The sequence below is a fragment of the Hakea prostrata genome, chromosome 2 (genome assembly GCF_041222555.1).
Source record: "Hakea prostrata isolate BN-2017 chromosome 2, UWA_Hpros_2, whole genome shotgun sequence".
NCBI classification, from domain to species: Eukaryota; Viridiplantae; Streptophyta; class Magnoliopsida; order Proteales; family Proteaceae; genus Hakea; species Hakea prostrata.
The window spans coordinates 17645385-17660667 of record NC_142601.1 but is presented as its reverse complement, the minus strand read 5'-3'; the positions used below and the strand labels follow the sequence as shown (position 1 = coordinate 17660667).

General features: G+C 41.3%; 1 pseudogene; it reads right to left on the bottom strand.

Annotated features, from left to right (window-relative positions):
- Positions 1 to 3445: 3445 nt before the first annotated feature.
- LOC149023917 (putative transferase At4g12130, mitochondrial) overlaps positions 3446 to 15283 on the bottom strand; it is a 47621-nt pseudogene continuing 35783 nt past the window's right edge.

The window sequence follows — 15283 nt, the reverse complement described above, 5'->3', positions numbered from 1 at the left end:
GCTCAAGACCGGTAACCAACCCGTGAGGGGACATGAATCACATTGTGGGGGCCATTTATTGGTAGGATTGCATATGGATAGACTTGGGCTCACGGGCGCTCAAGACCGGTAACCAACCCGTGAGAGGACGTGAGAGCTTCCCGTTTACTATATGTGGATGACCAATAGGGTTGATGAGTCTGTAATCTGGGATTTCGCTGACTCTAGTGTGAAGGATACCGGAAAGGATCGCCGGGGGCGAGGAATGGACGTATCTGGATCTGACATGATATGACTGAGTAGAAGACTTGCATTGGGCTAAGCTTTACCTTGACATGCGCCAATACTTAGACCAAATGGTGATGTGAGAGAGCAGTGACCGAAACCCCAGCCAAGGTTGTCTATAAGGCTTCAGGACCCAATTCCCACCGGCTTGAGTGATTGAGACCTACCCAAAGAAGTATGGTGCTATGACTTAAAGCATGTCTACCTTAGAGACCAGCATTCATAGAGTTAAAACCATACTTGCATCTTGTGTTTCATATCATGTTGCATCATGTTATGGCTTGTAACATATGGCTTATGTTTTATGGGATGACTGCCTTGCTGAGTTCTTTTGAACTCACTCCTTTTTGCAACATATTTTGTTAGACTTTTCTGCAGGTACTACTACTGTTGACTGTGACAGTCAACACTCTGAAGACCAAGTTGGTCACTGGTACCACACTAGTGGTGGTGGTGAACATGTTGATAAAGATTAGCAGTCCGAGACTGATATTTGTCAAGAGCAGATTCGGCCTGGCTTAGTTTCTTATGATTTTGTTATTTAGGAAACATTGTATAAGCTAGAAGAAACTGTAATTTCGTTGCTTACCTTTCCTTTCCCTTCTTTTAAGAACTGGTTGTAACCTGCACCTTATCTCATTCTACCTTTCGTTGTTATTATAGAATGGGTTTCCGCCTCATTTCACATTTCGATTAATTATTTTATTAGTATCTTTCCGCACTCTGATGCTCTTTGTGATTCTTCTGAGATTCTTCTGAGATTCTTCCTTGACTTTTATTATTAAGTTATTTGAAAATTTTGATTTGTTCTTGCTTTTGATTAAATTATTGTGCTAAATGTATATGATTGCTCCTAAACTTGATCTTTTGGGCTGTGGATCACTCCACCGGGTAATCCAGATAGGGTACCCTTAGGGTGGATGTGACACCACCGATCGGGGGAACAAATATTAGAAAAAAGAAATAATCAAAGCAATAAAAGGAAAGAGAAACCTTAACCAAAGAGAGGCACGACTGTATGCATCTCTGATCAAGGATCCAAGGGAAGGGAGAACAATAAATAAATACTGAAAGTAAATTGCAGAAAGTAAATAACATAGTAATAAAAGGAAAGAGAAACCTTAACTAAAGAAAGGCACGACTGTAGGAATCTTTGATCAAGGACCTAGGGGAAGGGAGAACAATAAATAAATGTTGAAAGTAAATCCTAAATTAAGAATATGGAGGGGTAGATAGAAGCGGGAATGGAGGGAGGAGAGAAGCTTATTGAAGAAGGTTACTTACTTGCGAATTGAACAAACGATTCAAATCTCAACCAACCCTAACAACCAGATCTAGATCTAGAATGATCTAGATCTGCAATTGCTAGACCCAGAGAAAAACGAATCTTAAAACTTGAACTTGAATTGTAGAAAAATTAAACCTAAACATTCAATCTATAAATTAAATCTCACAAATGCAAGCAAAGAAAACTAGAGAATGCCTAAATAAACTGAAGAGAGAAGAAAGAGTGCTTCTACTAAGCTCTAAAACACGTTCTCCCTTGATAGAGTAAGCTCTCCTTTTACAGAGTTTACATGGATATGAATCTTGACAGAATTTGAATCAAACTCAGGGTTTCTATCTGACTCAACCAATTAGGATTTTGACGTACTAATCAGACTGAATTAGAGATATCAACTGCACAATTACACTGTTGGATTTGAGGATCAACAAGTCATGAAGCTCTCCTCCAAAAATCAGCTCGATCGGACACTGGATGACCATTTGATGAAGGGCTTAATCGAAATTGAATAGAGACATTCAAAAACGGGATTTTTCCTTCTTCCTTATTTGAATATAATTCTTTTTCCTCTTTTTCTTTCTTTAATCAAATCACAAATGGGAAATAAGATATTGAAGTATGCAAGGACTCTTTTCTCCATGTTGACTCTCTCAATAATATCTCTGTAGATTTGATTGATAATTTATAATCTCAGCCGGCCGTAGATCAAATTTGCCTTCTTTATCTCTTAAATATTTCGGAGTTGACCCATAATCACATCTCTAGCCCATCATGCTCCAGATATTAAAGTTGACATGTAAAGTTGCACGATTCATACCCAAAACTCCAAAACTCCAAATATTTGCTTAAATCTTTACAAGTCCTAAAATCTGTAAAAACAACATAAAACCCAAGGTAGCTCCACTCTAAGTGTATAAAATGTATGCTTGATCCCCTAAGATTTCACACATAAATGTGCTCATCACGAGTCTATCTAGTAGAGAGGCCGAGAGTTGCAGAACTTCTTCACCTTCTGATATTGCAATTAAAGTGGAGGTGATACTTAAAGCCGTAGGAAATAATTAATCGGGTGATTTGTTTTTTTTTTTTTTGGCCTACCCCGGTTTATTAAACGATGGTTCGACCCGCGTCGCACACCTAGCTGTGGTGGGTGAGTCTCCTAGCGGGAATTTTTTGCATCCACAAGGATTCGATACTAGAACCTTGCTTAAGCGAACCAAGCTGCTTTCCACTTGGACCAACCCCCGTTTAATCTTTGCTTTTCGAAAAATTATAGTAGAATTTAAAATTTAATATATGAAATGTAATTCAAATTTCTAAATTTCCGGCTGATTCCAGAACTGACTACGACCAATTACAATCAGAACCACTTGTACCAAAACCTGTTTCCAATTGGATTTGTTATCCTTGTCAGACATACTTGATTGCATCATCTCCCAGCTCTCAGACCTTATTTTACCTGTCATCCTGAATCCCTTCATGCAATCTTCTGTTATCCATTTATTTCAGCATTTAATCAATTCCATCTTCCACTTTAGATGTTTTCAGTTACACAAGCAGAGCACAGTTATAACCAATGAAGGCAAAACAGAAGTTCACTGACATAACAGAAAAAGAGATAACACTTCCTCCGTATCTTTAGAATCCATTTTTAGTTTTACCCTGGATGCGGAAGGTTGAAGGTTGGGTAATCTATTTCCAAATCTACAAAAACATGACCCACATGAGTTACCTGGTTCGATAAATTTACAGGTGACGAAAGAAGAATCTATGACAGAGCGTCTACAGAGACTTTGGTAGTACCAACTTTTGGAAATCTAAGCTGCCCAGAAGCATCAGCTATACACCCCGTCTAGTGGAAATTGCTACCAGTAAATCAAGTTGCAGACTACAACCTTAGGCAACAATGCTAACCTGCTGAAGGTCCTGAAACCATTCGGAAGGCCACCAGTCTGGTCTAATGGCCTTAACATACACATGATCATGAGTTTCAACAATCAGTTTTCCTGATCCTTTGAAGGCTCCTTCCAGCTTCAACACCCCCAACCCCTGACACCCAAGTGCTGCTGTCACAACCCCCACCTTCTTCTTAGTATCAAGCAAAACCACATTTGACCCTGCAACTGAATCAATCTTCTGACATATTCCTGAACAAAGCAAAGGAAGGGATTAAAAATCTCAGTGGAAGCACACGCTTACGAATTACACCACGATGGTGTGTAAGGGCAATGAGTTCTTGGCGTACATAGCATCCCTTGTCGAAGCTGATTGCATTTAGTCCAGCAAAATTATACTATAGGGGGATAGCCTCACCTGGATGATAATATATAGAAATTTCAAATAGTTAGTCGGTAACATTCAACTGTGTCCAGAATTGAAACAGATGAACGACAGTGCGAAAGCTTCTAACATTAGCAAATACTACATTGACGCAATAAAATACAAAAGAATGGAACAATATCTCAGTTGCATTATAGTAAAAATCTGTACCATATCAATGGCGAGCTAGAAACAAGAATACCAACTCCATGCACTAAAATTGGTAAAATATGAACAGCTCCATTTAGCAATACAAGAAAATGGGGTAAACGCGATGGCTTTTTTGCTACGGAAGCGAAATACCATAGTAATAAGCCACCTAATAGAATGGAATGGAAAACCCATTGCATATAGTCAATCTAATACTATGGATATTGAAAACCATACTATTAAGCGGCCTATATGCCACATCGCATTGTTTTTCCTTTCTTTCACAAATAAAGAACCTAATACTATGCATACCAGTTTCCATAGTATTATGGTGACTGTTTGCCATGGTAATTACTTCCCATCATAGATAGTCTGATAGTCCTATTGCCTTATGTTTCTGATAAGGAAAGAATAAATAAAGCGCGAACCAGTTCGGTTTGAGCCCAGTCCGATCAGATCGGAATCAAACCAGTTCGGTTTGAGCCTAGTCTGACCAGCTCGGATCAATTCAGACCGACCAAGAACAAGGTCGGTCGAATAATTACAAAGGCTGAATAACAAGGTAAATCTGAAGAAGACTCTAGTCAAAGAAACAGTATTCTGTCAGGACTCAACTACTCATGTTTGAGTAGGACTCAATGACTAAGAGTCAGATCACAACCTAAATAAGGTTTGAGTCCCACTCAAACTCATACATAGAAAATCTATAAAAAGGTAAGGGAGCACAAGAGAAAGGGACGCTGAATAGAACAATCACTATTCATATTATTATTGTTCATTACTTTCTTGTCTTCCTTAGTCGGATTCCTAACTAGATCATCGGAGGTGAAAACTCGACCTCCACGGTCGAGCTCATCCTTGCAGGTTCAACCGGTTGAAGGGACAAACAGGATTGTGCAGCAACAATTGGTGCCGTCTGTGGGAACCTCTGATCAAAAAGCTATTATGAAGACGAGATCAGGTTTGGTAATCGAAGATGGATCTAACGGAGAAAAGGAGGTCGGCCAAGGCAACCTAGGGGGCATTCCAAACCTCCCAGGAATGGAGAAAATTCTCGAACTCCAAATTCAGCAAGATCCTCCAACTCTTTCAGATCCTCAAGCAAGTCAATACGCGACAATGCATCAAATTGTCGAGGTTCAAAAAGAACAATTTGCGATGAGAAAAGAAATCTCATCCCTAAGCGAGTTGATCAGGATGGCCATGCAACACGTAATTGCTCCCCGTACAGATTCTCAGAAAAAACAAAAAAGTCCCAAAGGGAGTAGGAGTGACCGACCACCTGTGATCGACCAGATACATCAACGATCTCAAAAGGAGCTGCAGAGAGAGGCAGCAAAGTCTCAAACCTCGAAAGAAGCTATTCCAGAGAAGAATCCTCTAGTCGACGAAGACGGAGATCGAGGAAGCAGCACAGATCTAGCAAAAGCTTCAAAGGACAAAAAGAACCATAATGGTTCAAAGAAGCAGGATGAAGAGATGAACAAGCGCATCATCGACCTTGACGAAACGGTCAAAAAAGCGCTAAAGCTTGGAAAAGACGAGCTATATGCCGTTTTGAAAGAGGATCCTTTCATCAAAAGCGTCTCGAAGCCAGAGATGCCAATAGGTTTCAAATGCCCGACCTTCAAGGCATACGACGGATCGAAGTGTCCTAAGCATCACATCACCCATTATAAATCTGTCATGTCTACTTTTAGACACAATGAAGCAGCTATGTGCCGCAGTTTTCCAGCATCATTGGCTGGAGCAGCGTTAGATTGGTACCAAGCTCTGCCTCGTGGCACAATAAAGAGTTTCGACCATCTAGGTCGGACTTTCTTATTGCGTTTCCAAAGCGGAGTAGAAACCAAAAAGAGAGAAGATACCTTGTTCGCTGTAAAACAAGGGCAAACGGAGTCCATTAGAGATTTCCTTGCGAAATTCAATAATTTGACCATGCAGATTGAAAATCTGGATGAAAAAATAGCCTTCCACGCCTTGTGCCAAGGACTCAGCCATGAAGGCCTACTTAAGAGACTTTTGAATGACATGCCTGAAACGTATGATGATCTCCGAGAACGATGCCACATGCAAGCAGAGATATCAGAAACAATTGAATCTCGAAAGAAGGAGCATCCAACCACTGAGGCAAGAACACACAAAGAAAAATACCAACCCATCAGAAGATCGACCATAGACCCGACTAGGGATGGTCGTCCTGAGCGGAAAAGGTCACTGGCCATGAGGAGATCGGAAATCCTGATGCAAATTAAAGATCGAGGAATTCTCCAGCGGCCTGAGAAGCTACATTCTCGTCCAGGAAATTGTGATAAAAGCAAATATTGCGAGTTCCACAAAGATCATGGACACTGGACAGATGACTGCCGACAGCTAAAAGAGGAAATTGACAGGATCATCTCTCAAGGACAGCTTACAAAATACTCCGACCTACCCAACCTAATCAAAAGAAAATAGAAGGGGGTAGGAAAAGGCATAGATCTCCAAGCAGAGAAGGACGCCAAAACAAGTCCCGACCACGGGAAGGAGGAGACAATAAAAACCGACCACCAATATTTACCGTGTTCCGTGGCCCAACTGAGGAGTCAAGTAGACAAGCCAAAAGAAAAGCACAATACGTGGGGAATGCCGAGCTTGAGAAACCAGATGAGAAGGTTACTTCAGAACCGATCACCTTCTCATCCAAAGATAAACATGGGGTAAACACTCCCCACGACGATGCCCTTGTCATCAAAGTCACTCTGGCCGGAACAGAGGTCCATAGAGTCCTAGTAGATACAGGGTCATCAGCAGATATCTTGTCATTAGAAGCTTTCAAGAAATTACAGCTAGACGAGAAAATGTTGATCCCCTGTGGGACACACTTATACAGTTTTACAGGAACCTCAACCCGAGCAGAGGGCACCATCAGATTAGATCTTCGTATCGGCGAATACCCCAGAGACAGGGTCATCCAAACGAATTTTATGGTCGTCTGAGATTTGTCAGCTTATAATATGATCTTAGGACGACCAACCCTTTGTACTCTGGAAGCGGTAGTATCATCCTTACACATGAAGATGAAATTCCCAATAAAAAAGGGAATAGGAGAATGTTCTGCCGATCAAAAAGGAAGCCGGTAGAGCTACGCCAATTACATGAGAAAAAGAGTAAAAACAAGCTCTACCATGGCAGTCAAAGTCAGAGATGATCACTATGAAGAAAACATGCAAAGAGATGAACTAGTAGAAAAGTTGGAAAAGATTATGCTGAATTCAAGGGAAGATCAGGGAACTATGATTGGAGTAGAACAAGAAGAAGAGTTCAAAAATAGTTTTACCAGATTTCTACAGAAAAATGCTGACGTCTTTGCATGGTCGCAGAAGACATGCCCGGAATAAACAGAGAAGTAGCCGAGCACAAGCTAAACATTGACCCTCAAGCGATCCTAGTAATACAAAAGAGAAGAAACTTTTCTTTGGAAAAGCATGAGGCCATCCGAACAGAGGCTCAGAAGCTAAAGCATGCCGGATTCATTAAACCCATCGACCACCCAACTTGGTTGGCCAATGTGGTAATGGTAAAAAAGACAACCGGAAAATGGAGAATGTGCACAAACTATACCGACCTCAATAAGGCCTGTCCAAAGGATTGTTATCCTTTACCAAGGATAGACCTGCTTATCGACGCAACGGCCGGTCACGAGATGCTCAGTTTCATGGACGCCTATTCAGGATACAACCAAATCTTGATGAACCCAGACGACTAGAAACACACAGCATTCATGACAGACAGGGATAGTTACTACTACAAAGTAATGCCCTTTGGTCTAAAAAATGCTGGGGCAACCTACCAGCGAGCGATCAACAAAATTTTCGAGCAGCAGATAGGCAGGAATATGGAGGTATACGTCGATGACATGCTGATAAAAAGCACATCTCAATCCAACCATCTCAAAGACCTAGCAGAAGTCTTTGAGGTACTCCGAGCATACAAAATGAAGCTCAACCCAGAAAAATGCGCTTTTGGAGTATCTTCAGGAAAATTTATGGGTTCATGGTATCACAAAGAGGAATAGAGGCTAATTCGGAGAAGATAAAAGCCATACAAGAGATGAAACCACTAAAAAGCATCAAGGAAATACAAAGTCTCACTGATTGGGTAGCAGCTTTGAACAGGTTCATAGCTTGATCAGGAGAGAGATGTTCTCCTTTCTTTCAAGCTCTAAAACAAAGCTCCAAAAAAAGAGTACCAGAGTGGAGTGAGGAGTGTCAACAACCTTTCGAACATTTGAAAGAAAAGCTAACCACTCCACCCCTGCTCGTATGACCGACCACCGGAAAAGAACTGATCATCTACCTGGCAATTTCGCCCCTGGCTGTTAGCGCAGTACTAGTACAAGATTAAGGGAAACAGCAAAACCCCGTTTACTATGTGAGCCATGTGCTCCTTGATGCTGAAACAAGATATCCATAGGTGGACAAACAAGCTTTGGCCCTGGTCATAGCAGCCAGAAAACTGAGACCATATTTCCAGTCACATCCTATCGCAGTATTGACAAATTTTCCATTAAAGAAAATACTGCACCGACCAGACTTGGTCGGAAGACTGGTATCATAGGCAGTGGAGCTAAGCGAACATCAGATTGAGTTCCGACCAAGATCAGCTATTAAAGCACAGGTCCTAGCTGATTTCATCCTTGAAACTTCTGAACCAAAGCATGAGCAAAAGGAGGAGGCCACTTCTGAAAGCATCAAAAGATGGATACTCTCTGTAGATGGTTCTAGCAACGCACAGGGGAGTGGAGCAGGATTGCTCCTAATAAGCCTAGGAGGATTCCAAATACGGTATGCACTACGCTTCCAATTCAAGGCCTCAAATAATGAAGCAGAATACGAAGCATTAATAGCAGGTCTCCGTATAGCAAAAGCGCTTGATATTCAGAACATTGAAGTCAGAAGCGACTCACAACTAATTGTGAATCAAGTGAATGGACTGTATGAAGCGAAAGAAAAGAGGATGACTAAATATCTGACCATGGTCGACCAATACAGACAATTCTTCAAAGATATCCAAATCCAACAAGTCCTTAGTGTAATATCCAGCCCTATTCTAACCTTGACCCTGACCCGGATCCACTGTTGTATTCAGGTCCGAGGACCCGAAGCGGTGGAAGAAGAGATTTATGGACCATCCTGATTGATGATCATGATTCGGAGACCTAGCCCATGGACATTGACAATGATACCCCTTGCTTAAATGCATTGTCAGTGTTTAAGGAAAGTCTGCGCATCGGAGAAGATTAATATGGTTGATGTACCAAATGACCTCCTGTGCACAATCCGAAGGTATTCCCCGAAACTAGACTTCTTGATTGAATTGTGGAAGAAAACCTCACTCAATTTGACCTTGTATAGCCTTTCAAATCCCTACTTGAAGTTGCTGTTCTAAACCTGAGTTTTCTACTGAAAACATTTCAGTCGAACATTTTGGTCGATACCATCGACCAAAATGTCCCAGTCTGCCAAGTTAATGATTCCATGGAATATTCCTTTTCTATTTAATATGACCTCGAGCCTTGAGCCTTTTGCAATCATTTTTCTCACCTGGGAACGTGGGGAGAGCTTCCCAAAGCAGCTCCTTGGTTAGTGTGAAGGGTATCTCATCAAAGACACTTAGTTTATCATTGATTCTTGCCTTCATCTTCTACACTAAGGTATGACTCTTCATTCCACTCTCTACCCTACCATTTTCTACTCTTTTCTATTGTCATCTTGCTGATGGGACATTTGGAATGGTGCTGCAACCTTGCAACCACCACTCCAAGTGCCTACTCATGCTCAATCCATGATTCCCTTAGCCATTCATTGATGTTAAAGCTTATATCTCATGCCTAGCATATGTATTCCATGATTTACCTATTAACATCATACCATTTGATATCAAACTGAGCTATAAAGTGTATTATGTTCATGTTTAACATTGCCATATGATTCCAATCGAATTTCTATTAGTTCCTCTAGCTATTGCATGCTATTCCTCATCAATGCAATCAATTCCAACTCATGCCATGATGTTTATCACTTGAACTTGATAGCTCAAATTGGGGCTTTTTAATTAAACCATTGGATTGGGTTAATTCCTTGATTTATAGTGTCCTACTACTGTTGTTAAGTATGCCTCCAAGTTTCAGATTGATCCGAACACCGGAAGACTCATTTCGGACCAAAATCCCCAAAATCCACTATTCTGCCCGAGGATTATTTTGGTCGATACCATCGACCAAAACCATCGACCAAAGTTGTTGCTGACAGCAACCTTGGTCAGTTTTGACTCAAATTACATCCGATCTTCCCGACTTCTTTTCTAACTTATTATTGATGTTTGTTTAGGGCCTTAACACTTCTATTGGACTATTCTTGGTATTCTCAATTCATCATCAACTCATCCAAGGTAAGGATGGTTATATCCATAAACATATAAGTCATCAAATATTGAACTATGCTTTATTCAAAGAATGAAATCCCTAAATTTCTTTCAATCATTATGATACTGATACATATGTGTTACTCTATCATTTTGATTTGCTTATGTTTATAATGATTCGTTTCAATATCATGATTTGAGTACTATTATGAATATGCATTGGATGCATGAGAAATGATGAGATTTGATGTGTGATTGCTTACGTATGACTTGAGATTGGAGGGTGTCCTACTGACACTTCTGTCCTTGGGCATCGGAGGGAATAGTATGGGATGTTCTCCGATGGTGCCTATCGACACTCTCCCGAGTTATTGGATGACATACATAGGAGTGTCTAGTTGTGTGGCTAGGTTCATTCTTGTCGTGTCAGACCCGAATCGGAAGGGCATTGAGACCGAACAACCCGTGGTAGTGTATGGTTGGATGGGCGCTCTAGGCCGGTAGCCAATCCGGTAGGGGACATAAACCATGCTACGGATACCCGAAAGGGGCCATTTATTGGTAGAGTTGCATATGGATAGACTTGGGCTCACGGGCGCTCAAGACCGGTAACCAATCCGTGAGAGGACGTGAGAGCTTCCCGTTTACTATATGTGGATGACCAATAGGGTTGATGAGTCCGAAATCCGGGATTTCGCTGACTCTAGTGTGAAGGATACCGGAAAGGATCGTCGGGGGCGAGGAATGGACGTATCTGAATCCGACTTGACCGATCGAGTAGATGACTTGCATTGGGCTAGGCTTTACCGTGACATGCGCCAAGATTCTCTGACCAAATGGTGATGTGAGAGAGCGGTGACCGATTCCCCTTACCATGGTTTTTGATGACTTTGCCGATCTTCCCCAGGCATTCCCAAGATATGGAAATGGGAGAGTGACTGACGACCCAGAGAAGTACGGTGCTATGACTTAAAGCATGTCTACCTTAGAGACCAGCATTCATAGAGTTAGGCTCATATCTGCATCATATGTTCCATATCACATTGCATTATTATATGTTCTGAATGTGTATGATTTCTAATTATGGAATAACTTCCTTGCTGAGTTCTTCGAACTCATTCCTTTTGTGCAAATGTTTTAGATTACATTTCAGGTACCGAAGATTACGATGGCACCTCCTATGAGGCGGACTATGATTCCACATACTACCCTCCGGGTAGTGGCATCGGTGAGGATTCGTATATTGGAGCCGAGGAGGATTATTATTCGCACCAGGGTTAGCCCCACAGTTGTGCGGGAGCGGCAGCGCTGGGTTTACTTCATCCGTACTGTTGAGGAGACTACCATTAGTATAGAAGAAACCCTAGCATAGTGCCCCATTCCCCTGGTGTATTTGTGGAACCTTAGATTTTGTAATTAACTTGTCTTGAATTATTCCGGTGATACTTGGATATGTAACTAACTTGATTTAATACTTTTCCGCTGCTCTGAGAGGGTGACTACCATACCTTCTCACCCTTTATGATTTTGATCATACCTTATCTATTATCTATATTCCGCACTCTGATTTAGTTAATCTTGTCTTATTCATGATACTTGATATTAGTTGTTTTTACCATTGATTATTACTGTTCATGATTGTGTTACCGTGTATGTGGGAGGCATGGACCTCAGATCATTGATCCTTGGACTGTGGATCACATCCCGGGTATTCCAAATGGGGTACCGGCTGGGTGGATGTGACACCTAGAGCAGAAAATGAGCAGGCAGATGCCCTATCTAGGCTGGCTACATATGAAATGGAAGCAGACCCCGTCGTATATATGGAAGAGCTACAGTTTCCAAGCATCAGTTTGACCGACCAGATGCACATACAAACCGAGCACAGTTGGATGACTCCAATAATCAATTATCTGGAAAGTGATTTACTACCAGAAGATCCAAAAGAAGCTAGAACTGTAAAGCAAAGAGCAGTCAGATACACCGTCAGAAATGACAAGTTGTACAAAAAGTCTCTAACTCGACCATTATTACGATGCGTCGGGGCTCCAGAGGCAGTTGTCATCCTAAAGGAAATTCATGAAGGAAACTGTGGGAGTCATATAGGGGCCAGAGCCTTAGCAGACAAGGTGATAAGGCAAGGATACTATTGGCCCGCACTACAAGAAGATTCAAAAGCTCATGTCCGCAAATGTGACAAATGCCAGGCACACGCCAACATACCTCATGCCCCGGCAATGCCTCTGACATCAACCCTGTGAAACCCAGCCCTAACCTTGACCTGGAAACCTTGTTATTTGTAGGTCCGATGACCCGAAGTAAAGTAAGAAGTCAGCTTTGGGCCATCCCAGTAGAGGACTTGGTGTCTGGCTTTGAATCCATGAAGGTTGATGATGAGGTTCTATTTATGGAAACAGAATCCTGATGAAGATCTAATTAGTTGATGGACTTGGAGTGCTCTCTATCTTGGTTTGAAGGCATTTCTACCTACTAGGTAAGTCACTTGACTTGTGTGCAAAACCTCTTTAGGTTTGGATTTGATCTGGGCCTTCAATTCCCTGTTTTGGCCTTCTTTGTCTGCATTGGTCGACCGATTGGTCGATCGGGCCGATCGACCAATCCACTCGACCAATGGGTGCTGTCTTTGGCAATTAGGTTGATTCTTGCTCTATTTAAGTCTAACCTCGAGTCCACTTCGTATTTGCTGCCTCCAAACCCTCGGAACGAACCAAAGACCTCTCGCAAGTCATCTCTCTTGCATCCTTGGAGTTTTCTTGGCGGATCTTCGTCGGAACTCTTCTTTTTGCATCAAAAGGTATGTCTACTCTCTCTTCTTCTCCTACATCTTTGTTTTTCTTTCCTTTTTGAGTTGAGACAGTAGAAGAGATGCTGCATCCTCTGTTGCAAACATCTCTCGAACATGTTCTCATGATCATCCTAAGGATTTAAGGCTAGAACAATGATCTTAACCATGATCATTGCAAGCTTTTGAAGGATTCATGATCAAACCATGATTTAATCTCTGTTAATTTCCTAATCTGAATTCCGATCTCTTTGGATCTTCTTTCATTGATCATGTTAGTGGTTAATGGTTGTGTTTTCTTTCTATGATCCATAATCCATAGAATTCTAGTTGTTCTCTTCTACCTTACTATGTGTTCTTCATGATGCATGATAGTACATATATGGTAGGTTTTATTTCCTTATTTAGATTTATGCTTCTAAGCCTTATTCTATGAAGACCTATGCATGTTTTCATGTTTTCATTACCGAAAGCAATGATCCATCCTCCTATTGTTCTTGTCCTTGTTTTCTATTTCAAAATTCATCAAGATCCATGTTTGATTTATTTATGGTAACTTTTGTTTCCTAATTTGGATCTTGATACCTTGATTTGATTAGTGTTTTGAGGTCCCCTATATGCTAGAATACTACTGATGTAGTCTACCCCTTGATTAGTACCCTTTTGAACCACCAAATTCGGATTTCATATCTCAAAACTCTGATTTTCTAAGCTACTGTCTACATTGGTCGACTGATTGGTCGACTGGACCACTCGACCAATCCACTCGACCAATGAGTACAGCAACTCCAGAATTGGTCTGTTTCGGATGTTTTGCTATATTTTCTGTTAGGGATCTTTCCTAATATGTTGTATATACTTGTTTAGGACCTTCTTCTCAAGTTTGCCAAGATCTTACTTGATTTCTTAGGATTCTTTGCGAGTTATAAAAGGTAAGGATGGTTATTTCCTTAATTACATAGATAGCATGAATCTAGTTTCTATATTTGAATATCATTAATATGTTTCTTAAATTAGATTCTTACAATGATATACTACTGTTGCATAACTTTGATTACAGTAGCATTGCTTATTCATATTGAATTGATTCATGTATGATTTACTTACCAATGTTATACAAATGATTGTAAATATTGATTTCTTTCCATATATGGAGTTACCATATATGTGATGATATGAATTGATGCATGTGTATGCTTACGTATGGTTTGGAAAGGAGAGGTGTCCTTTTGACATTTCTGTCCTTGGACTACTACGGGAATATTATGGGATGTTTCCGGAGATGCCCTCTGGACACCTTCCTAAACTGTTGGATGACATATATAGGATTGTCTAGTAGTGTTTGGCTAGGATGTCCTGTTATGTCGACCCTAATCGGAGGGGTATTGAGACCGAACGACCCGTGGTAGCAATGGGGATTCATGGGCGCTCAAGACCGGTAACCAACCCGTGAGAGGACAGGAATCACATTGTGGGGGCCATTTATTGGTAGGGTTGCATATGGTTAGACTTGGGCTCACGGGCGCTTAAGACCGGTAACCAACCCGTGAGAGGACGTGAGAGCTTCCCGTTTACCATATGTGGATGATCAATAGGGTTGGTGAGTCCGTAGTCGGGGACTATGAGGACTCTAGTGTGAAGGATACCGGAAAGGATCGTCGGGGACGAGGAATGGAAGTATCTGGATCCGACTTGATGTAACCAAGTAGAAGACTTGCATTTGGCTAGGTATTACCCCGACATGCGCCGGTACTTATACCAAATGGTTGTGAGAGAGTGTGTTGACTTAACCCCCTGCCAAGGTTTGTCCCGAGGGATGAAGGACCCATTACCAATCGGTCGCCCGAGATATCTTAAATGGTTGGAGGGAATCCAAGATATCTTAAATGGTTGAGGATGTGAGTGGACTTTCCTAAAGAAGTACGGTGCTATGACTTAAAGCATGTCTCGCCAATAGAGACCAGCATACATAGAGTTAGAATCATTCATTCATTGTTTGTCTCATATCATATTGCATTTATGATTGTTCCGGAATCCTGCCATTTATGTTATTATGG